This window comes from Sapajus apella, unplaced genomic scaffold (assembly GCF_009761245.1).
Source record: "Sapajus apella isolate SASKATOON/1434 unplaced genomic scaffold, GSC_monkey_1.0 scaffold40, whole genome shotgun sequence".
Taxonomy (NCBI): Eukaryota; Metazoa; Chordata; class Mammalia; order Primates; family Cebidae; genus Sapajus; species Sapajus apella.
The window spans coordinates 1,286,648-1,312,170 of NW_022436980.1; the positions used below are offsets into that span (position 1 = coordinate 1,286,648).

General features: G+C 37.7%; 1 protein-coding gene and 1 pseudogene across 6 annotated transcripts in view; one reads left to right on the forward strand and one right to left on the reverse strand.

Annotated features, from left to right (window-relative positions):
• The window catches only part of GSK3B (glycogen synthase kinase 3 beta), a 228,474-nt gene that overhangs the window by 49,361 nt on the left and 153,590 nt on the right, over nucleotides 1–25,523 (forward strand). The gene's annotated exons all lie outside the window — the stretch shown is intronic.
• Nucleotides 10,624–12,205, reverse strand: LOC116565578 (annotated as a pseudogene). Its single transcript, XR_004275512.1, has 2 exons — nucleotides 11,919–12,205; nucleotides 10,624–11,711 (listed from the first exon to the last, which is right to left on the reverse strand). The product of XR_004275512.1 is annotated as a presenilins-associated rhomboid-like protein, mitochondrial pseudogene (transcript).

The following is a 25,523-nucleotide window of genomic DNA, read 5'->3' on the forward strand; positions in this document are numbered from 1 at the left end:
ATTGGTGTGATACATTTGTCCCTGTTACTAACACCTTGCATTGCTATGGTACATTTGTTACAATTGATGAAATAATATTGATATTAAATTATTAACTAAAGTATATAATTTACTGTTCGTAATTTCCATTAGGGCCCACACTGTTTATTGCATAGTTTTGTGGGTGTTGACAAATGCATAATGTCATGTATTCATGATTACAGTATCACGCAGAGTAGTTTTACTGCCCCCCAAATTTCATCATCCACCTATTTAGCTACCCTCTCATCCCCCTCCTCCCATCCACTGGCTACCACTGAACTTTTTACTGTCTCTATATATAGTTTTGTCTTTTTCAGAATGTCCTATAGTTGGAATCATATAATATGTAGCCTTTTTAGACATGGTTCTTTCACCCAGCAATGTATTTAATAGTCCTTCATGTCTTTTTCTGGCTGGATACCTCATTTCTTTTTGTCCCTGAATAATACCTCATTATATGGATGTACCACAATTTTTTAAACTGCTTGTGTGTTGAAAGACATCTTGGTTGCCTCTACTTTTGAGCAAATATGAGTAAAACTATTATAAACATTTGTGTTCACTTTTTTGTGTAGACATAAGTTTTCAACTCACTTGTGTAAATATCTATGAGTGTGATTGCTGGTTTGTATGGTTAGACTACATTTAGCTTTGTAGGAAACTGCTGAGGTGTCTTCCAAAATGGCTGTACCATTTTACATTTCTGCAAGCAATGAGTTGAAGTTCCTGTTGTTCCATATCCTTACCAGCTTTTGGTTGTGTTAGTGTTTGGGATTTTAGCTATTCTGTTCTAGTAGATGTGTAATGGTATGTCATTGTTTTGATTTGCAATTCCCTAATGACGTAGGATGTTGAGCATCTTTTCATATGTTTATTTGCTACCTGTATGTCTTGTTTTGTGAGGTATCAGATTTTTTGCACACTTTTTAATTCAGTTGTTTTATTATTGAGTTTTAAGAGTTCTTTGTATATTTTAGATACTAGCCTGTTATCAGATATGTGTATTACAAATATTTTCTCCCAGTCTGTGGCTTTTCTTTTCATTCTGTTTCATAGTGTCTTTCTTTCACAGAGCAGCAGTATTTATTTATTTAGAGACAGAGTCTTGTGCTGTCACCTGTGCTGGAGTGCAATGGCATGATCTTGGCTCACTGCAACCCCTGCTTCCCAGGTTCAAGCGATTCTCTTGCCTCAATCTCCTGAGTAGCTGGGATTACAGGCACCCACCACTGTGCCTGGCTAACTTTTGTATTTTTAGTAGAGACAGGGTTTCACCCTGTTGGCCAGGCTGGTCTCAAACTCCTGACCTTGTGATCCACCTGCCTCAGCCTCACAAAGTGCTGGGATTATAGCCATGAGTCACTGTGCCTGGCCTAGAAGTTTTTAAATTTTAATGAAGCCCAGCTTTTCAATTTTTTTTTTCCCCCATGGACTGCACTTTTGGTGTTGTATCTAAAAAGTCATCATCAAACCAAAGGTTACTTAGATTTTTCCTGTTATCTTTTAGAAGTTTTATAGTTTAACATTTTACTTTAGATCTATGATGCAGTTTGGGCTAATTTTTTAGTTAACACTTGTGAGTTTTTGTGCATTTCAAGTAATTTTTGTGTAAGTTGATGTCTTTATTTGCATGTAGATGTTCACTTATTCTAGTACCATATTTCAGAAAAAGACTGTCATGCCTTTTTGATGTGCTCTTTCAATGATGCACGTGTTTTTTCGAGATAAGATCTCACTCTCTTGCCTAGGTTGGTCTGCAGTGGCTTGATCACAGCTGACTGTAGCCTCGACCTCCTGGGCTCAATCAGTCCTGCCATCTTAGCCCCCTGAGTAGCTGTAGCTGGTATCACAGGTGGGCACCAGAGTTTCACCATGTTGCCTAGGCTGGTCTTGAACTCCTGGCTTCAAGCCAGCCCATGCACCTTGGCCTCCCAAAGCACTGGAATTACAGGCATGAACCACCATGCCTGGCCTCAGTGGCACACTTTTCAGGGTAAATTATGATAAGTAAAATTTTAGAAGAAACCTGAGATTGTTGTAATTAATAATTTGACTTCATATTATGCCTTTAAAAATAGCTAAGGAGTAAGTAACCTGTTGAGTAAAAGCCTGGGCTCTGGAATAAATTCTGAATTTGCCGTTTACTTGCTGTGACATTGGACAAGTTACTGAATTGTGCCTCAGTTTCCTTGTACATCAATATATTCTTAGGTTAAATGAACAATATTTAATATAAAGTGTTTAGTACAGTATCTTGCATATGTTATAGCTATGGAAGGTTATTAGTAATAAAGACTTCTTTAGCTGTTTTATGTATTTTTTATTCATCAGTTTCTGTTATTTTATTCTTTATAGTGTATTACAGGAAAATATAATAGTGTTAACCTATGGACTATTTCTGTAGTTATTGATGCCCTCTGGCAGAAGCAGATTTACATAAGGGAGTTTAATGACTGCTAGAATAACCGTCATAAAGAGCATAAAATGTAAAAAATTGAGTTCTAAATGCATGCTCATGTGTTCGGTATTTCCTAAAACCAACAAATACCATTAAATACCTCAAGACTAAAGGTTTGATGTGTAAGATGGTGAAAAACAGCTGTAGTGCTTTATTTTTATTTTTTATTTATTTGTGTTTTTGAGATAGGGTCTTTCCCTGTCACCCAGTCTGGAGTTCACTTTATAAAATGTATTTCCTTCCTTTGCGTATAATGTATTGCACACTGCTTGCTTACATATTTAGAATTGTTTCTTTTTAGATTTTGAGTTATCTCTGCAATAAGAATATGAGTTCTTTAGGATAATATGTCTTCAATTTTTCAGTGTGTCACCATTTCTGGATGGAGAAGCTCAAGTTTCTTAATTGCTTAAGAAATTAAGCAATTTGGATAGTTGAACAAGCTATTACTTTTAAATTATTGTTTTATTTTGTCTTGCCATTTGATTCTTCCTTCTAGAGTGGATAGAGGAACCATTTACAATATAATGAAGAAATGCATATTTGTTTTTAAAGTTATGACTAGAAGGCCAGGAAGATAAACAAGGGTTGTTGAGGGCAATACCCTGAGTGAAAGCAAAGCAGTTCTTTGTTTGGAAATATAAGGAGTATTTCTGTACTTCTCTATATTCAGCATTTTTCTGTGTGTGTGTGTGTGTGTGTGTGTGTGTGTTAGGAAACAAGATATTGGGATGATAATTGTTTAATGCGCTGATAGAAACTGCTCTTCTGCTGAGCTATCACAAACTTCGGGTTTTGTCAGTTAAAGCAAATTTGACTTTTAGGTTTTTATTTAACAGGTGTTGACCTTAATTTTATTTCCATGTTTGGGAACTTGTAAATTTGTCTGACATTGTTTCTAAATCTTTTATTGTAGCATAATATTATTTTGATCTTTGTATATCCAAACTTCTTTTTTTTCTTAAAACTGCTAGATGATATAGATGTGCTTTTTTTTTTTTGAGACGGAGTCTCTGTTATATGTAAAGTTTTATATTTGAGTGCTTCAAAAGAAGTAGCACTCAAATATAAATCCCCTCAGCAAGGCAATTTACATCTATAGAAGGGTGCGGCTCACAGATGGAACAATGGTGACCGCACACCTGGATGAGGAAGAGGAAGGGGTACTTACTCCTGATGGAGGTCACTGCAATTGCTGTGTCATTCCGGTGTTGACTAGGGTTAGACTGTACAGTCTAGTCTAATTCCGATTGGATATTTTGAAGGGAGCCAGGGGTATAAGCCAGAGTGGTGGGGTGGGTAGTTTGGCGGGAAGGACGGTTACGGGCAGTTCAGAGCAGGTAACCAGGGGTCAAAGCAGGTGACCAGAGAAGGTGACCGGAATGAGTCAGGACAGAGCAGGGGACCGGGAACAGATGTGAACTACCGATTAGAACTGGGGAAAAGATGGTTTGCTGATACTATAAGGAAGTTAAACTTTAAAATGGAGAATTAAAGAACAAGAGAGCTGAACATATTGACATACTGATTCTTTGAAGAAAAACTTGGTGTTCACTATGTCTAACAGTCTCTGTCGCTCAGGCTGGAGGGCAGTGGTGTGATCTTGACTCACCGCAACCTCTGCCTCCCGAGTTCAAGTGATTCTCCTGCTTCAGCCTCCCATGTAGCTGGGATTTTAGGCGCCTGCCACGATGCCCAGCTAATTTTTGTATTTTTAGTAGAGACAGGGTTTTGCCATGTTGGCCAGGCTGGTCCATAAAAAAATCCAGGATTTTGTTTGGTAAGTTGTACTTCATAACAGTTTTAGTAATTTAGCACATCAGAGCACCAGTGAGCTTAACATTATATAGACTATAGAGGTGTTAAAAAGTATATTCTATTCATGATAAAAATAATAAACTAGAAATAGAAAGAAACTTGCTCCATCTGATAACATCTATGAAAAGACCCGGAGCTAATATCATGGTTAATGGCAAAATATTGGTTGCCTTCTACCTAATATTAGGAGCAACATGAGGATGTCCTCTGCTGCCACTTCTGTTTAACATTGTACTAGAGTTTCTAGCCAGAGCAGTTAGACGGGAAAAGAAGTAAAAGGCATAAGGGTGATAAGGAAGAAGTACAGCTATCTCTTTTTGCAGGTATACATAGAAACATCCTTAGAAATTTGCTAAAAATCTATTAGAGTTAATACATGAGTTCAGCAAGGTTGAACTCATTTTATATAGTATCAATGTTTAAAAATCAACTACGTTTCTGTACAGTAGAAATAAGCAAACTGAAACTGAAATTAAGGAAACAGTTCCACTTATAATGCCATCTAAAGGAACAAAATACTTAAGAATAAATTTAACAGAAATACAAAACGCATAATTTGGGAATTACTAAACATTGTTGAAAGGAATTAATGAATACCTAGAAAAAAGATGGACATCCTATGTTCATGAATTGGAAGACTTAATATTGTTTGAATGATAGTGCTCTCCTAGTTGATCTACAGATCCAGTGCTTTATCAAAATTCCAGTTGCCTTTTGCAGAAGGCAAAATTCTAATTGCCTTTTGCAGAAATTGATAAACTGATCCTAAAATTCATATGAAAGTATAAGGGATCCTGTATTAGTTTCCAAGAGTTGTAATAACAAAGTACTAAAACTAAGTGGCTTAAAACAGCAGAGATTTTTCTCGCAGTTTAGAAGTTGGAGGTCCAAAATCAAGGTGTCAGCAGGGCTATGCTCGATCTGAGTGCTCCAGGGAATTACCTCCCACTTGCCACTTCTAGTGTTTGCTAGCAATCCCTGGCATTTCTTGGCTTGTGGATCACTACAGTAACTTAGATTTCCTCTACCTCTGTGTCTTCATATTATCTTCCTTCTGTGTACGTTTGTCTGTGTGTCCAAAATTCTTTTTGTAAGGACACCAGTCATACTGGATTAGGGCCCATGAGAATGACCTCATTAAAAAAAAATTTTTTTTAAGGTTGTGTCTCACTCTGTTGCCCAGGCTGGAGTGCAGTGGCATGATCTCGGCTCACTACAGCCTCTACCTCCTGGGTTCAAGCAATTCTCCTGCCTCAGCCTCTCAAGTAGCTGGAATTACGGGCATGCCACCATGACCGGCTAATTCTTTTTTTTAAAGAGATGAAGTCTTGCTCTTATCCCCCATGCTGGAGTGCAGTGACATAATGTTGGTCACTGGTACCTCTGCCTCTCAGGTTCAAGCGATTTTCCTGTCTCAACCTCCCAAGTAGTTGGGATTGCAGGCACTTGCCACCACGCCTGGCTAATTTTTGTATTTTTAGTGGAGACGGGGTTTCACCAAGTTGGCCAGGCTGGTCTTGAACTCCTGATCTCAGGTCATCTGGCTGCCTCAGCCTCTCAAAGTGCTAGGATTACAGGTGTCAGCCACCTCTCCCGGCCCTCATTTTAATTTGATTACCTTTGTGAAGACCCTATTTCTAAATAAGGTCACATTCTGAGGTTCTTGTGGTTAGGGCTTTAATATATCTTTTTTGGGGTACCCAGTTCAACCCATGACAGATTCTGAATAGCCCCTCAAAAATTGAAAAATAAAGAATAAAGCTAGAGGACCCACATCTCTCTTTTTGCTTTTTTATTTTATTTTTTTGAGTGAACCAAGGATTTTATTTATTTATTTATTTACATTTCTCAATCTAAAAATTTACATCAGTTAAGACAGTGTGGCACTTGAATATAGATTCGCAGAGTTGGATATAGATTCACGGAGTATGATTGTTAGTCTAAAAATAAGCCCTTACCTTTATGGTCAATTGGTTTTGACAAGGACACCAAGATAATTAAATGATGAAAGAATTTGTTTCCCCCACAAATGGCCTGGAACAGCTGCATATTTGCATGCAAAAGAGTGAAGTTTAACTCTTACCTCACACCATCTACAAAAATTGTCTCAAAGTTGATTAAAGACCTAAATACTAGATCTAAAATTATACAGCTCCTAAGAGAAAACATAGGAGTAAGTTTTCATGACCTGGGATAGGCAATGTCATCTTAAATATGGTACCAAGCGCACAAGCAACAAAATAAAAAAGTGGATACATTGAACATCATAAAAATAAAAACCATTTGTGCTTCAAAATACCATCAAGAAAGAGAAAACACTGAAAGGGAAAAATACTTACAAATTACGTCTGATAAAGGACTTGTATCTAGAATACAAAAAAAACTCTTACAGTTCAATAATAAAAAGCCCAATTAAGAATTTGGTACATGTTCTGAATAGACAGAAACCATGTATATCTACTTTTAGAAGGAAGATATAAATAATGGTCGATAAGTGCATGTATCAGTCCATTTTCACACTGCTGTAAAGAACTGCCTGAGCCTGGGTAATTTATGAAGACAAGAGGTTTAATTGACTCATAGTTCCATAGGAAGCATGGGTGGGAGGTCTCAGGAGACTTAAAATCTTGTTGGAAGGTGAGAGGGGAAGCAAGCATGTCTTACCATGGTGGAGCAGGAGAGAGAGAGAGAGAGAGAGAATGAGAATATCAAACAACTGGATCTCTTGAGAACTCACTATCACAAGAACAGTAAGGGGGAAGTCTGTCCCTTCCCCATGATTCAGTTACCTCCCACATGGGGATTACAATTTAAAATGACATTTGGTTGGTGACACAGAGCCAAACCATATCAGTGCATGAAAAGATGCTCAATATCATTAGTCATCATGGGAATAAAAATCAAAACCACAAGATACCACTTCAGACTAGGATGGCTACAGTAAAAAAGTCTGTTTATAACCAGTGTTTTTTAGGATATGAAGAAATTGGAACCCTCATACACTCCTTTGGGAATGTAAAATGGTGCTGCTTTGGAAAACAATCTGGTAGTTCTCCAAATGCACATACATTACTATATAATGTAGCAATTCCATGCCTAGGTATATATACCCATATGTTCATACATACACGTGTTCATAGCATTATTATTAATAGCTCAAAGAAGAAACAACCCAAACATCTATCAGTTGATGAATGGAGACATCAAATATGGTATTTCCATAAATGAAATATTACTGAGGAATCAAAAGAAGTGAACCAAAGCATACTACAACATGGACGAACCTGGAAAACATTCTAAGTCAAGCCAATTGCAAAAGACCATGTATTATACAATTCCACCTATATAAATATCCAGAATAGGCAAATCTGTAGACAGAAAGCAAATTACTGTTTCCTTAGGGCTAGAATGGAAGGATTGGGGAATGACACCTAAGAAGTACAGAGTTTCTTTTTGGGTTTGATTGGGGTGATGGTTGCACAAGCCTGTGAAAGTACTAAAAATTGGTAAGTGTGTATTTTAGGTGGATGAATTATGTGTTATGTGAATTATAACTTAATGAAGCTACTTTAAAAAGTACATTCAATTATTGGCCAGGTGCAGTGGCTCACGCTTGTAATCCTAGCACTTTGGGAGGCCAAGGTGGGTGGATCACAAGACCAGCCTGGCTAACATGGCAAAACCCCATCTCTACTAAAAATACAGAAAAATTTGCTGGATGGGGTGGTAGTCGCCTGTAATCCCAGCTATTCAGGAGGCTGAGGTCGGAGAATTGCTAGAACCCTGGGGGCGGAGGTTGCAGCAAGCTGAGATCGCACCATTGCACTCCAGCCTGGGCAATAGAGTGAGACTCTGTCTCCAAGAAAAAAAAAAAAGTACATTCAGTTATTACAAGGATAAGGGACACTGTGTTTTAGGGAAACATACATATTTGAATATTCAACTAACATGAGATGTTATAAAGTAGAAATATATATGCTACCAAATGGTTGGTGTAGATCAGTGCTGTTCAGAAAGTATATTGCAAGCCACATATATAATTACATTTTTCTAATAGCCACATTTTTATTTTTTAGAGAAGGGGTTTCACTATTTTGCCCAGGCTGGACTTGAACTTTTGGGCTCCAGCAATCCTCCTGCCTCAGTCTTCTGAGTAGCTGAGACTACAGGAACATGCCACTGCTCCCGGCTTCTAATAGCCACTTTTTAAAGACTTAAAAGAAATAGACAAAATTAGTTTTAATATATTTCATTTATCCCGATATATAAAAATACTAACATTTCAATATGTAGTCCTTATAAGAATTGTTACTGAGATATTTTACATCCTTTAAGAAAAACTAAGTCCTTATAATCTGTTATGTATTTCAGAATGTTTCGATTCAAACTTGCCACTTTCAAGTGTTCAGTAGCCTTGTGTAGCGACTAGTGTATTGGACAACACAAGTAGAGACATTAAGTGTGAATCCGGAGGAAGGAGTAATCATTGTAGTCTGGAATGATTAGGAAAAGTCACAGAACTTGAGTTATTTTGCTCGTTCATTCATTCATTTACTGATTTCAGTAATTTACCCAACAAATATTTGAGCTGTATATAAAAAAACTGTGTATAAAAAACTAGCGAAAATGCAGATATGTCTTATCTCCTCATGGACAGTGCTTTAAAGCTAATTATACACTTACTTGGCGCTGGTTGTTTAAGAATTAGTAATGGAAAGAGTATAGGCTTAGATTATTCCCTGAGAAACAGAGGATGATGATAACTGCATTGTGGGATTGGCCGGAGTAAGTAAAATCCATAGGTCACATGCCTAACACTGTGCTTGTTTTAAGTGTTTTATCCTTCTCTTCTCCTAACTCTGTCCCCCTGCCTCCTTGTTGAATACATGAAATGGGCCATGGGAAAAAGTCTTAGGAAGTGGCAGAGTCCTGGCTACATAAGGACTTGAATGAATTCTTATCCTCCTTTCTTATCCTCAGCCTTCTTTCATTACATGGCCCTGCTTCCTGGACCCAGGTTCAGGTTTGTATTATTAGTATTAAAACCTATTAACCAATATTAAAGGAGTTTTGGCGGGCTAATTTAGGAATGTAATTAATGCTTTTTCTAGAGATTTTTATCTGTGTTTCATTCCACACAACTGTTTTATTAAGGATAATTTGAAATGCCCTCTGCTAAATTATTTACTGTTTGCCTCTTACTCAGGTAAGAATGTATTTTAGACATATTTCAAGAAGTGTTGAAATAAAAATTATTTTATAACTTTTTTGAAATTCTAGACCTACCATTAAATACTTAGCACTTTGGTCCATGTAATTTTTACATTGTAAGATATCTTGGAATTTTAACATACCCTTTTACAATAAGACTTGTTAGGTCTAGTTACATTATGTTTGATACAATAATAGATTAGTTTGTTAGGAACCGCTATTATAATGTATTGAACAGAGTTTGTTAGGAAGAGTTATAGTGTATTGAACACTGGATTTAGATTGGGCAGATCTTGATTTTCCATTTGATAGCTCTATTTTGTTCACTGATTTTCTTATTCATTCAGAAGATATAGTTTGACTAATATGGTCAGGACGTTATTTGTGTGTTTGTTTACAAACTGTGATTAAGTGCTTTGAAGGAAAAGAACTGGTTACTGTGAAAATAATAACAGGTGAAAACTTTAGATTGGATTGTCCTAGAGAAGGCATCCCTGAAGAAGCTATGTTTAAGCTGAGACATAAAGGATCAAAAGGAAAGGATTAGGGATGGGGTGGTAAAAGAACATTGTAAGGAAAGGGAACATCATGTGAAAAATCTTGAGGTGGCAAAATGCTTTGTGTATTCAGTAAATTGAAAGAAGCCTAGTGTGACTGAAGGATTGTGAGCAAGGGAAGAATGGCATAGTATAAGAATGAAACTAGATCTTGCAGGGTCTTGTAGAAGATGCTGAAGCTTTTAAGGTGTTTTAATCAGGGGAATGAGACACAAGTGTAACTCCAGAGTGGGATGTTGAATACAGGAGTCTGTAAAGGTTGAAAGAGTAGTCTGGTTTACAGAATTACATTTGAGAATCAATAGCTCTCAAATGGTAAAATTTGGATAAATACCATGTGTATAAATATCTGGGAATGCATAAAATAATCTGGGGAGAGTATGGAGACAGAAGATACAAGAGAAAGGGAGCGTAGGACCAAGCCTAGAAGAATCCAACATTTAGAAGCTGATAGGGAAGGAACTAGCATAGGAAGACCTCAAGTGAGCAGAGTTTTTTTTGGATGACTGAGGAAAGAAATGCAATTGGGAGCAAGGAGGATGTGATTTTTTTTTTTCCAACTAGATATAAACCTTTATTTTACAACTTTGTCATAGTTCACTTTCCAAAAAGACACAGGCTGGGGGACACAACTGAAAACCCTGGGAGGCCAGATGCTGGTGTCGTCCAAGTGGGAGCACAGCCATGGTCATTCTAGGGCTGATGTACTCCTGTGGCTCTCAGATGTCGTGGACCAGATGTACCAGTACTGTCCAATCCTAGTTTTACCTAGAGCCACCTCCTTTTTTGGACTATTCGTTCTCATTTCATGCCAGATTTTCACTAGAGGCTCCCTGTTCTTCCAAAACAGTTTATGATGTAAAGTAACATACTGTATTCCAAAGAGAGCTCCCCCAAGATGTGCTGCATGATTAAAGAATTTCTATCCCAGGATCATTCCTACTGTATCCATGGCGATAGTACCTTTTAGGGCATTCCCTGCTGGGAATATGAACATCTGAAGGGAAATAATGGCAAGCCTCCCTTCTGGGATCTTAGTGCAGACAGCTGCAAGGACCGTCATGATGGTGCCAGATGCATCAAGTGATGGTCCATATCTTCCTGTGGCAACTTTACACACATAATTGACACATTTGGAAATAACACCTGCAGATAGGTACACTGCCATGGACTACTCTTGACCCAGAATGTTCACTGTGTCAGAGAAGGAACTCCACAAAACATACATATTCGGTGCCATGTGAAATAAGGAGAAATGACTGAATATTGACAGCACCGTTGGAGAACAAAGGACTTCTGAGGCTGGATTAGATGCGAAATATCTGATCATTGTCCACTGTAGAGAAGGTGCTCCTATAAACAGAATACAAAGACATTCATTTGCAGCTGTGATAACCTGTCTTAGTCTGCTGGCCATCACTTAGGTTATTCCACCACTTGTTTATCTCCTTTCTGAAGTCTCCTTTTTGTGGTCTTACGCTGTCCAACCAGTCAACTTGTATATCATCAAAATAACTCTAGACCCTGGATTTCAGTGATTCGTATTGCCAAATAGATCCAAACAGCCTGTAAACCCAACAGTAAAAAATAAAGGTTTTATGAGAGTCCCTGTAGGATACAGAGAAAGGTAACAGACTGTTTCTTTCCTGGAAAGCAAAGCACTGGATCAAAGAATAGGGCTTCATTTTTGTTGCTCCTGCGCCCCCCTCCTCCCCCCCCGAGTCTTGGTTCTGTCACCCAGGCTGGAGTGCTGTGGCGCAATCTTGGCTCACCGCAACCTCCGCCTCCTGGGTTCAAGTGATTCTCCTGCCTCAGCCTCCCAAGTAGCTGGGATTATAGACATGCACCACCACGTCTGGCTAAAAGGAATCAACGCACTTGTGTTGTATGCTTCACCACTTGTGCCTGTGTCTGATGTTCGAGGCTCAGCCTTCCTGGGTGCTTTTCTGAATCCACATTTTTGCCGAATAAAGATTTTAAACCTGTGTCTGAGCAGCCATAGCGGGGCTAGGGCCACAGTGAGCTGTTAGCTGTGACCGTCTACTGGCAGAGCCTACGCCTGGTCGCTTCCCAAACCTCTCTGCCCAGCCTCACCACACCATCTTCCCAACCTCTGCCCCACCATGGCTTGCAAGGACATGTTTTTGAGATGTCTGGAGGGACTGAATAATATCAGCCTCTGTGGGATTTATGAAAGTATCATATTTGGGGGAGTTACGTTGTCCATAAGGCCAGAAAGTGGAGTTTGCTGATTACAGAAGAGGTAGAGTTGAGGAGTTGATTCATATGAGAGGGATGTGTGGAGTGTAGGGAGATGAGAGTTAACAGCAAATGAGAAAGGCTAGTGTTTCTGGTGGAGACTTAGGTAAACAAGGATATGAGGTGTTGATAGATTTAGTCCTTTTAATCTCTTGTAGACTAGAGGGATCTATGGCCTTAGTGGCATAGTCTGGAAGGTTTCAAATAGTTTATTGGGTAAGGCACAAGTTTTGCATGAGGTAAATCTGCTTTAAGCAGGCTCTAATTATGGTATGATGAGGTTCCAGGTTGGCCTCTTCATTTCTCTTATCTATTAAATAATAACAATACCTCATTAATTGTTTTATTATTTAAATGCACAGTCACATAGTGGTTCATAAAAGTTGAGTCTAGATAAACATACAACCTTTAAGAAAATCTTTTAAACCTACATCCCAGTAAGTCATGCTCTAGCCAAGTTATTTTCTTGTCAAACTCTTTTCTGTACTGAATGTAACAATGCCTAATTGAAGAATAAACATTGACTATGAATGAGGCACTCAATTCATCTCTTTGCTGATTATACTCAATTTTGGAACTAAGGATAAATTATTCAAGATAAAGTTGCTGATTTTTTAGTTCGAACAGTTCTGTAAGTATACTTGGATTTTTTTTTTTAGAACCCAGTGACAGTAATACTTCTTTGGAAAGAATATCTTTGAATATCTTTTTAGAACTTCAAGCAAATTTATCTTAACATTTTATATACTCAGTGTGGATAATTTGGAAATTACGGAGAGAGACAAAAAAAAGAATAAAAATTTGCTTGTATTCTCACTATCCAGAGAAAATTCCTGCTTACTTTTTGGTGTGTTTGTGTAGCATTTGTTTTCAAAATTGGGATCACAGAATATATAGCAATTTGTAGCTATGCACTCTGCTTTTTCATGTAATCTTGTGTCATGAATATTTTCTTAGACCATCAAATATTCTTGGAAAATGTAATTTTAATGGCTGCTTAATATTCTCTTGATTGTGAATGTATGATAGTTTACCTAATGATTCTCTACTATTGGACGTCTGGATTGGCTCTGATTTATTGATGTGGTAAATAGTGGTTTAATGAATATCTATGTAAATCAATTATTTTGTTTCAGTTTCTTTTTACTTTCTTTTGCCATATTCCTAGAAAGGGAAGTACTGGGTCAAAGCATAGGGCTTCATTTTTGTTTCTCCTGCTGCCTTTTTTTCTTCCCTCAAGACAGAGTCTTGCTGTTGTCCAGGCTGGAGTGCTGTGGTGCAATCTTGGCTCACTGCGACCTCCGCCTCCTGGGTTCAAGTGATTCTCCTGCCTCAGTCTTCCGAGTAGCTGGGATTACAGATGCGTACCACCATGCCCACTAATTTTTTTGTATTTTTAATAGAGATGGGGGCTTTACCATGTTGGTCACAGTGGTCTTGACTCCTGACCTCAAGTGATGCACCTGCCTCGGCCTCCCAAAGTGCTTGGATTACAGGTGTGAGCTACTGCGCCTGGCCACTTCTGCTGCTTTTTATTTTTTAAGACAGAGTCTCACCCTGTCATCCTGGCTGGAGTGCAATGGCATGGTCTTGGCTCCCTGCAACCTCCGCTTCCTGGGTTCAATTGATTCTTTTACCTCAGCCTACCAGGTACCTGGGATTACAGGCATGTGCCACCATGCCTGGCTAATTTTTTGTCCTGCTGCTTTTAAGGAAAAATATACTTCAAGATTTCATGTTTGAAAATCAAAGTGGATCCTCTTAATCTGACTATCGCCCATTATAGTTTCAGAGCTTAAAGAGGTCGAAATTTTATATTCAGTCCTTTCAGTTTACAGATAAGGAAACTAAGTCCTAAAAAAGGACATGCCTTGATTTCCTCAAGGTCATAAGCCAAACAGTGGTAGAAGTTTGGCCTATTTTTTCATAATTTAATGTGTTGTTTTTTCTACAAACATCACCTGCCTCTTTGCCCCGTGTGTCCCCCAACTTGCCTTTTAGGTTGACTGATTTTTGGGCGACTAATTTTTTTCTGTTTGGATGCCTGGTAGACTCTTTTTTATCCTTGAGTTTAACCATGATACTTTGATAATTTTGAGTCTGTTCTTTCTGGCATACATTGTACCTTTTTTGTCCTGCTCTCAGTTTCAAGGAAAATTTCAAAGAAATTTTCTATTCATGTGTGGCATCTACTTTTGGAATAATAATTATTCAATGTTGGATCATCTTTGTTCTTCACATTTATCATTTTCTCCAGAATTAGTTTGATTTCTTAATTGATTCCCTCTGCATTCACTATTATGATTTCCTTTCCTCCCTGCCATTAATTTTTCACTGTATTTTTTTCTGTTCTTTGCTGTTTCTAGTTTATTTATTAGATCTCTGATGTTCTGTTGTGCTAAGAGCAAATTGAGAACTGTTGTAGGCTAAAAAACAGCCCTCCAGAAGATATCTGTCTTAGTCAACTTTGGCTGTTATCCTAAACAAAACAAATATTTGTCATATTTAAATAAACATGTATTTAAATGTATTAAATATATTTCTCATCATTCTGGAGGCTAGGAAGAGGAACTAGGATCATTTTGAATGATCCTGGCAAAATGCCAGCAGATCGAGTTTTTGATTAGGGCCCTCTTCCTGCTTATAGGTGGTTGCCTGCTTACTGTATCCTCACTTGATGGAGAGAGGATGCTCTGGTGTCTGATCTCTTCTTCTTAGGCTTCACCCTCATGATCTCATCTAAACTTAATTAGCTGCCAAAGGCCCTACCTCCTAATACCATCGCATTGGGACTGACGGCTTCAAACTGTGAATTTTGGGGGGACATAAACATTCAGTCTGTAACAACATCTCTGTTAAGTTTCTGCAGCCTGTGAGTGTTACCTTATTTGGAAAAAGAGTTTTTGCAGATTGCAATTAAATAAAGGATCTTGAAATGAGATCACCCTAGGTTATCTGAATGGGACTTAAATCCAGTGATAGCTGTTACTGTAAGAGATATTCAGAAGAAAAGAGATACCTAGAGGAGGAGAGATTTGACCACAGAGGCAGAGATTGGAATGATAAGACACAAGGGCACCAGTCAAGTAGTACTGCCAGCTACCAGAAGTTGAGAAGAGGCAAGGAATGAATTCTCTCCTAGAGCCTCCAGGGGGAGTACAGCCCTTTTGACTCCTTAATTTTGGACTTCTAGTCCTTGGGACAGTAAGAGTAATTTTTATTGTTTTAAGCCACCTAGTTTGTGGTAATTTGTCATTGTAGCCACAATAAACTAAATACAAAGATCAAAACAATTTCCCTTTTCAGTCTGCCTTTTATCACCTTATATTTGTACTTTTGTTTTATTTCATGCTTTTACTTTCTTCTGTAGGACTTAAGAAGCATTTAGAATTTTTTTTTGTTTGTTTTTGCTTCTTAGAAGTTACAGTTCTTAGTTGGCTTTTTCATGTTTTTCTTGCAATGTGTTTTTGTTAGTTTTTTCAACTTTCTCGTGACTAAATTGGCTAGCTCTTTCTAGATTTTTTGTTTTGATATGTAATGTCTATCAGTGAATTCTCCCTGATTCTTATTGTATTTTGGACCTTTTTCTCTTCGGTGGATGTGGCTGTTTTTAATCCACTTTTCCGTAGCCTGAGGGATGTGGTAGTGAGGTAAGGAGAGAGGTCCACTAGTCAAGTGCAGTCGTTTCTAAAGATGTATTTCATCACCATATCAGGAGTGCACTCTACTAGGCTTCTGTTTCTTCCCTCAACTTAGTACACTAACCTGGAAGATGGTGGTCTTACAAGTAATGTATAGGGGACTTTTTTGGGTAGAAAATATTAAGTGTAAGAGACTTTTCCTTGTTTCCTCCTTCCTCTACCTTGCCACCCACCTCCATAGCTGCCTATGGCATTTTCATGGTCCGCTTTTACCATGCTGAGGAGTATCATAGATCCTCAGGAAAAAAACAGTCATCTTTTTTTTTGGTGGTATTACTGGAGCAGAAAGAGTAGTGATACTGATTCATTTCACTTTCTCAACCTAGATGATGAAATTTTAAATTAAAACAACATAGGTGTTTTATTTACACTGATCATTGTTTTCTAAAAATAGCATGGCAAGATGTCTGATTTTATAAATAATATGCTTAGAAGCTCTTCATTTCTCACTGACTTCAGTTTTTTATATCTAGTAGCTAAAATAGTTAAATTATTTATGTGACCTTACTGTAAAGCCAGTGTAGGGGAGGTGTTGGATCTTTTAAAATAACTATCTTTAAGTTGTGATTCATATGTACTGAGGCTATCAGACAAGGAGTAGTCGTTTAATTAAACTAAGTGGTATTGATATGGCCCACAAAGCTTCATAATACAGCGTCTGGCCTTCTCTCTGTTCTTCTTTTTCTCACTGTGCCTTAACATCACTGCCCCCTTATTTTGGAAGAGGCATGTATTTTTATTTTATTTTATTAAACAGTTTTATTGAGATACACACACACACACACACACACACTTCACTCATTTAAACTGTGCATTTCAATGATTTCTAAAATTCAATGATACTTCCAGAGTTATGCAACTATATCACCACAATCTAATTTTAGAACATTTTCATCATCTCCAAAAGAAGCTTTTATTTATTTCATCTTATTTTATTATCTTATCTTTTGGAGACAGAGTCTTGCTCTGTCATCCAGGCTCATTGCAATCTCTGCCTCCCGGGTTCAAGTGATTCTTATGCCTCAACCTCCCGAGTAGCTGGGATTATGGGTGCCTGCCACCATGCCCAGCTAAATTTTTGTGTTTTTATAGTACAGAAGGCCAGGCTGGTCTGAAACTCCTGGTCTCAAGTGATCCGCCCGCGGTGGTCTCCCAAAGTACTGGAATTACAGGAAGAAGCCACCACGTCTGGCCCCTAAAAGAAACTAATTATCCATTAGCCGTCGCTCCCCTTCTCCCCATGCACACTGCCTGCTTCCTTTGACAACCAGGTAGATTAGTAAGTCTATCTTGTTTCTATAGATTTGCTTATTCTGAACATTTATAAACAGGATCATGCAATATGCAGTCTTGTATGACTGTCCTTTTAATTTAGTTTGTTAAACTCCTTCAAGATCTTGCCCTATCCGAATGGCATTGCCAGGTTCTCTAAAGGCTGGTCAGTCGATCTATTTTTCTTTCTTTTCTGTCTCCTTTCTCTTTCTCTTTCTCTCTCTCTCTCTCTCTCTCTCTCTCTCTCTCTCTCTCTCCCCCCCTCTCCCCCCTCCCCCTCCCCTTCCTTTCTCTCCCTTTCTCTCTCTCTCTCCCCCTCTCTCCCTTTCTCTCTCTCTTTTTTTGTGGGAAGAGGATTGGGAGGTATTAAGCAACTTATTAGAGGGAAAAAGGGCAAATGTAAAAACCAATATGGATTTGATTATAAGTAACTGTAATCAGTTGGGATAATGTTATTTAATATGTGCATATCTTGACAATATTGTGGGTTTGGTTCCAGACCACCCAATAAAGCATGTTACACAATTTTTTTTTTGTTTCTTAGTGCATTTAAAAGTTATGTTTGTGCTATACTGTAGTTTATTAAGTGCCATAGCATTATGTCTAAACAAATAACCTTAATTAAAACATTCTTTGTTGTTTAAAAATGCTAATAATCATTTGAGCCTTCAGCAAGTAGTCATCTTTTGCTGGTGGTTGCTGAAGGTTAAGGGGGCTGTGACAGTTGTTTAAAATGAGACAACCATGAAGTTTGCTGGATTAATTGACTCTTCCAAGATGTCTGTATAGCACAAGACACTGTTTGATAGCATTATATTTGTTTATGTTTTTAAAAGAGATGGGTGTCTCACTGTGTTGCCTAGGCAGGACTCAAACTCTTAGGCTCAAGTGATCATCTTATTTCTGCCTCCTCAATGGCTCGGACTACAGTAGTCAGCACCCCAGGCATGATAGTATTTTACCTATAGCAGAACTTCTTTCAAAATTGGAATCAGTCCTCTCAAACCCTGCTGCTGCTTTATCAACTGAGATTATATCCTAAATCCTTTGCTCTCATTTTGGCGGTAGTCACAGCATCTTCACCAGGAGTGCATTGCATCTCAAGAAATCATTTTCTTTGCTCATTGGTAAGAAGCAACTCCTCATCTGTTCAAGTTTGTTTGATCACATGATTGCAGCAGTTCAGTCACATCTTCAGGCTCTGATCTAATTCTGGTTCTCTTGCTATTTCTACCACATCTGCACTGACTTCCTCCACTGAAGTTCTGAACTCTCAAAATCATCTAGGAGTGTTGGTATCATCTTCCAAACTCCTGTTCCTGTTCCTGTGAATCATGAATATTCTTAATGGCATCTAGAAGTTGTTTAGTGTAGCCATCTTCATCAATGATTTTAGTTAAATCTTTTGGATACCTTGCTGGAGCTTCTGAATCAGCACTTATTGCTTTACCTTGTACCTGTAAGGTATAGAGAGGGCATCTTTCCTCTGCTAGCTTCAAACTTGGCAGCTTCCTCACCTCTCTCAGCCTTCATAGAATTGGAGAGAGTTCTGGCCTTGCTCTGGGTTAGGCTTTGACTTAAGGAAATGTTGTGGATGGTTTGGTCTTCTATCCAAACTACTCAAACTTTCTCCGTATCAGCAATAAGGCTGTTTTACTTTCTTATGATTCATCTACTCAGTGGAGTAGCACTTTTAATTTCCTTCAAGAACTTTTCCTTTGGCCAGACGCAGTGGCTCATGCCTGTAATCCCAGCACATTGAGAGGCTGAGGAGTGGATCCCCTGAGGTCGGCAGTTTGAGACCTGCCTGACCAACGTGGAGAAACCCCGTCTCTACCAAAAATACAAAATTAGCTGGGCATGGTGGTGCATTCCTGTAATCCCAGCTACAGGGGAGTCTGAGACAGGAGAATCCCTTGAACCTGGGAGGTGGAGGTTGCAGTGAGCAGAGATCATGTCATTACACTCTAGCCTGGGCAACAAGAGCTAAACTCCATCTCAAAAAAAAAAAAAAGAACTTTTCCTTTGTATTCACAACTTGGCTAACTGTTTGGCACAAAAAGCATAGCTTTCAGCCTATCTGGGCAAGGGGCATAGCTTTTAGCCAATCTGGGCTTTTGACGTATTTTCCTCACTGAGCTTAATTATCTCTAGCTTTTGACTTAAAGTGATAGGCAGATGACTCTTCCTCTCACTTGAATACTTCGAGGCCACTGTAGGGTTATTAATTGGCCCGATTTCAGTATTGTTGTAAGGAGGCCTGAGGAAAGGGGGAAAGATGAGGAAGCAGCTGGTTGGTGGAGCAGTCAGAGCACACTATAATATTAATATTAATCGATTAAGTTTGCCCTCATTGATCACAGATCACCATAATAGGTTTAATGATAGTGAAAAGTTTGAAATACTACAAAAATTACCTTCGTAGAATGTGACATAGACATGAAATGAGCACGAGCTATTGGAAAAGTGACACTGATAGACTTGCTTAACATGGGGTTGCTATAAACCTTCAGTTTATAAAAAACAATTTCTGCAAAGCGCAATAAAATAAGATATGCCTATATTATTTTTATCTTAGACATGTTTCTTGTTTTGTTTTTTTTTTTTGAGACGGAGTTTCGCTCTTGTTACCCAGGCTGGAGTGCAATGGCGCGATCTCGGCTCACCGCAACCTCCACCTCCTGGGTTCAGGCAATTCTCCTGCCTCAGCCTCCTGAGTAGCTGGGATTACAGGCACGCGCCACCATGCCCAGCTGATTTTTTGTAGTTTTAGTAGAGACGGGGTTTCACCGTGTTGACCAGGATGGTTTCGATCTCTTGACCTCGTGATCCACCCGCCTCGGCCTCCCAAAGTGCTGGGATTACAGGCTTGAGCCACCGCGCCCGGCCTTGTTTCTTGTTATATTAACTATAAACATACCATCATTACTAATGAAATTGTAAACTAGAATTTAATCAGTATTTGAAAATGCATGGTCCTTGTAGAAATGGAATTAATGACAGAACTCAGTTAATTACCTGCTATTTTATTTTACATAGATTAATTAATTTAAGGGGTTCTTGTAAAGTTGTTTGGAGGTACTTTATCTTCATAGCAGTTAAAATGGTAATGTTTTAGTCATATATCCTCCTCCTGTTTAGTTACACAGAAAAGCTTTAGCTGATAAACAGATTGTGTTCTAAAAGTTCATAAATTGTTTTGGAACTTAGGAAATATTTTTCCATAGTAAGTTTTGTAAATATGTAAAATGCAAATAGGTTCTCAGGCTATCCTACAAAAGCCTAATGAAGCCATAATTAGCTCAAATGTCTACATATTTACAGTGACACCTAATAGAAAATAATGTAGCAAGAATAGTAGTTAAACAAAACCAAACACCTTTAAGAATTAGTTTTGAAACGTTTTCTTATATGTGTGATTGATAAAGGGATTTAATCAGAGGAAGATCATGCGTAGAAACCTGCGGAGTCTAGCAGGCCTTTCTGCGTCCATTCAGGCACTTGATAGGTTGATGGCATTTCTTTCTTTTGAAATTGCTGTAGGGCAGAAGTTTTATCTTTTAGCTTACCAGCTATAGTTAAGGTTGTATTTTAGCTTCTGAGTGGAATGAAAATGGTAGAAAAGAAGTAGTTTCCTTAGATAAGAAAGATATGAAAGTACAATGAAAGATAGAGTAACCTATGATGTGTATTTGAAAAAGAAATTGCTTGAGGTAGATTTCATTGGCATACAAATAATGCAATTTTAAGGGAATGGGGGAGAGTATAACCTGAATGATTCTAGTGGAGGAGAGCAAAGGTGTTAATAAAGTGTGTTTGGTTAGCAGTCCTTGTACTGGTCACTGGTTTTGGATATCTTTGGAAGCTATTTAGAACTGGGAATGGGGAGTAGAATCCTACTTTGATATTTTTATATGAACTGTTTCAGTATTGCTTCTTTCATAACTTGGTACAGCAGCTCAACAAAAATATTTAAGTAGTTTGATATACATTTGGAATATTTTTGATGGATTAAATTATTATCAAGAAGATACATTTTTTGAAATTATGAAAAGTAAAAGTAAAATATTGTACTTTAGCTAATTCAACAGATGCCTAAAACTATTGTGTGATGAGAGGGTTTTGGTTTTTGTATTCTCTTTTTTTGTTTGTTTGTTGATTAGAAAAACTATGCCTCCTTTTTCAATCTCCAAAATGTTTCATATTTAGAAGAAACCAGTCCAAATGAAAATCAGGAAGTGTTCCTTCTAGTGCTACAAACATAGCAGCTGTTGTTAGGCTATGTATTATTACTTAGTATTGTGATAAATCTGTTCAAGTGTTTAAATGTTTGCTATCTCTTCACTGATTTGATTTTCCTCAGGGGAATTTCTGGCTCTTATTTTAGATGATTTTTCTCTCTGGTAGCTTCATATATCAGCAAAATGACACCGTTTTATATTTAAAGGTATTTTTGCAGTTTATATTATAAGATGTCAAGACTCTTACTCAAAATCTGTGGTGATATTGGACTGAGTTATTTTTATGGATTTATTTTAGAATGTAAATTGTTCAGTTCACTTCCACTGTTACAAGTATTGGAAAGTATACTAAACTTAGGAATTGGATGAGTACTGTAAGACTGCAGTATAGTTTTTAATACTATAGATAAACTATAACTATACAGTCATTGCTGTTATACATGGGGGATTGGTTCCAGGACCACTGGGCACATCAGAATCTTCTTACTCAAGTCCTGCAGTTGGCCCGATGGAACCACTGTATGTGGAAAGTTGGCCCTCTGTATATGTGGGTTTTACATCCTGCGAATACTGTACTTTTTATTCTGTGTATAAGTGGACCTGTCCAGTTCAAACCCATATTGTTCAGGGATCACCTGTATAACCTTGAGCAATTTTTACCTTTTTTTTGAGTTTCAGTTCCCTCTTCCTTGATTTAGTACTAGTTCTTCCTGCCTTGTAGGACTGTTACTTGTATCAAATGAGATACTGGTCTGAATGTGCTTTTAAACTATAAAGTGCTTGACAAATTTGTGATGATGATGGGTGATAATGGTTTGGTGATCATGGTTAGTCCTAGGGAAGACTGTCAAATATATGAGTTTTTCTTCATTATTTTCTCAATCTGTTGAATTGACTTCACTCTTTTGAGGTGGTAATTGCAGGGTCCTAGGTCATCTCTGAGGAAGAAGTAGAGGTATTTATTTAGGTTACTTTTAGTTTTCAAAGCATAGCGGCAGCCCGTAGAAATTTGTCACTTATAAATGAACAGATATTTTACAGACTGCCATCTACATAGTCATAAAATGGGACTCCACCAGTGTGTGATAACCGTAAGTGTTGCTCTCATGGATTGGATATTAGTCATTAAATTGTAATTGGTAAAATATGTAGGACTGACTTAGAGTAAGCAGCAGTCTTCTGGGAGAAAATAAATTCTGTGCTCACTTCTCCCTTCCCTTACTGTTTCAATTCAACAGCAATTTTTAATAATCTCCACTTTAAAGTGATATAAAAATGTGTGTAAATTTGTATGCTGTGTTATGGAAAAAGCAGTTTGGAATAAGGAGTGCAGATATCTTTGCATATTTCAGGAGAGGGCAGGCGTGGGTAAGCTGTTACATTGGGGGCATTTGGGTTGTCAGAATGCAATATTGAGGATCAAAGGGATGTGTGGTAGGCCAAAACCAGACCTAATAGATTAACAAATATATGTAGAGCACTGATCTGGTATTACTCTCACTAGAGACTATAGTAAAATATACCAGCTTCTTGAGAGATCTATTTTCGGGCTTGCTTTTGGCTGCTCAGGGTTGATGTTCCTAGAATGTGACCACTGACTGGATCAGTGAGTGAGTCATTGTATTTTTTAAAGTAATTATTTACTTCTTTAGTTCAGATACTTACCATTTGTTCTTTTCATACATGTATAGTGTAATAATTCTTTGATAACCTGGTAACCTTCCTTCTGAAGAAAAATTTAAATGTCTTGTCTACCCTTAGTTGTCCTTCAACTTGGACAACTTATAAATCAAGCAGATAATCATGTTTAAGTCTTAAAATTCTAATGTAAATTCCTAAAAGCTGAAGCGTTTTATGCAAATGCTGTAAGCCTTTTAACGTGTATGGAAAACAAACCTGTTTCTAAAATATGTCTTGAAATTATTTTAAGTGAGGGCTTAAGACCAAGTGAAATATTTATTCACTTTGGGTTGGTTTGATTTTATTCCAGTTCAGTGAAGTTAGAGAAAATGAAAATATGCTTGATTCCAGCTTATGGCTTATAAGTGAAATAATATTTAAGTTCAGACTGTTGAAAATTCCGATTTGAGGTTTATTGTTTGGTTTAAAGTAAAATTTGGTTTTGAGGTAAAATCTAGAGGATAAAAAATTGAGTCAATTAAAATTGACTTGAAAGAAGTATGGATATTTCAAAGAAAAAATTTGAAGGGCTAATAGATACTTGCCTTAGCACCTTTTGTAAGATATTTGTAGTTTTAGGTTTTGCTGAACACTAAAAGTTGGTTTCAGGGCCTACACACCTATCTCTTATCTTTATGACATGGTCCTTAGCAAAGTAATGTAGTAGGGCACGGGAGTTTTGCAGTAAATGAACAGGTCCGAATCCTGTGGATATGAGTTATTGAAAGGATTACTTTGAGCAAATTATCAAAATTTTTTTGAACACCATAAATTTTCTCATTTGTTAAATGAGTGTTCTGAATATGTCACAGGCTTTTTGTAGGAATTAAATGGTATATTGTGGCTCTTCAAGTGTGGTAGCTGGACCTGCATTAAGAAGCACTTGGGGTGCTTATTAAAAATACATTTTCTGGATCCCCACTTTAGACCTACTAACCTTTTAGAGGTTATATTCTAGAGGTTTCATTTTAGCAAACTCCTTGGTGATTCTTATGCCCACTATGAGTGGTGCTTGCAAACTGTAAACAGTTCTCAAGGAATATGCTTAGGGTTAGGAACAGAGTAAATTTTCTGTCCATACATAAATACACATGTGGCACATAGAGTCATTTGTTTTGGCTGCTTGTTGTCATCATGTTTTCAGTAAGCCCTCCATTCGGTTTTACTACTTGTAAAGACTTTTCTATATACCTTCTCCCCAGGGATTTATGTCTGACCAATGGCAAGCATAGGAAGAAGCAAAAGTACTACTTACATTTAACATAAAGTAGTCAGTTTGCAAATTCTAACAATTCTGCTTGAATGATTCTTATAAATTCAATAGCAAATCTTTGCTGAGCACTTGAATTGTGCTTAACCTTGTGCACACAGGAAATGTAAATGATTCCAAAAATGTCTGGTTTTTCTTTTTTCCTTTGAGACAGAGTCGCGCCCTATCGCATAGTCTGAAGTGCAATGGTGTGATCTCAGCTCACTGCAACCTGTGCCTCCCAGGTTCAAGTGATTCTCCTGCTTCAGCCTCCTGAGTAGCTGGGATTACAGGCGCATTGCCACCATACGTGGCTAATTTTTGTATCTTTAGTAGAGATGGGGTTTCACCATGTTGGCCAGGCTGGCCTAGAACTTCTGACCTCGTGATCTGCCTGCCTCAGCCTCCCAAAGTGTTGAGATTACAGGTGTGAGCCACCACGCCCGACCAGTGTCTTGCTTTTCTAAGAGCTCTTAGTAAAATGAGGGGTTCAGATTTTTAATAATTATAGGACATTGTGATAATACTGTGGTAGAGTACATGTGAGTGGTAAAAGAGCATAGTGAAACAGAATGACGTTCTTTTCTATTTCCACTGCTAATAATTATTCAGAGTTCAAAGAAATTGTAATTTAATAAGCAGCCACTATGTGGCATGCATTTAAAAAACAGCAGCTATGTAAACTGTGCTATTCAATCATCACAACCCTAAGTAACAGCTGTCTTCATTTTATAGCTATTAATTAGGTTGAACATGTGATATAAACCTTTGTATGACTTCAAAGCCCATATTCTTTTCATTATGCCTTGAAGGACAAAATTTGATTTGCTTTTTTTTTTTTTTTTTTAGAAGGGACTGTTATGATTCTTCAGAATTGATGTCTGTAAATCTCAGTAGCATGATATCTTCCTGTGATTGAAAAGGACTCTGGAGTCTTTCTGTTCTTTCTATCCTCTGCCACCATATGTTTTCCTTTTCATTTCTAAAAGTGATAGACAAGGAAACATCTCCAAAAGCCAGCCTTTGTGTGACATCTGTCAATTTTGTTTTCTCTGC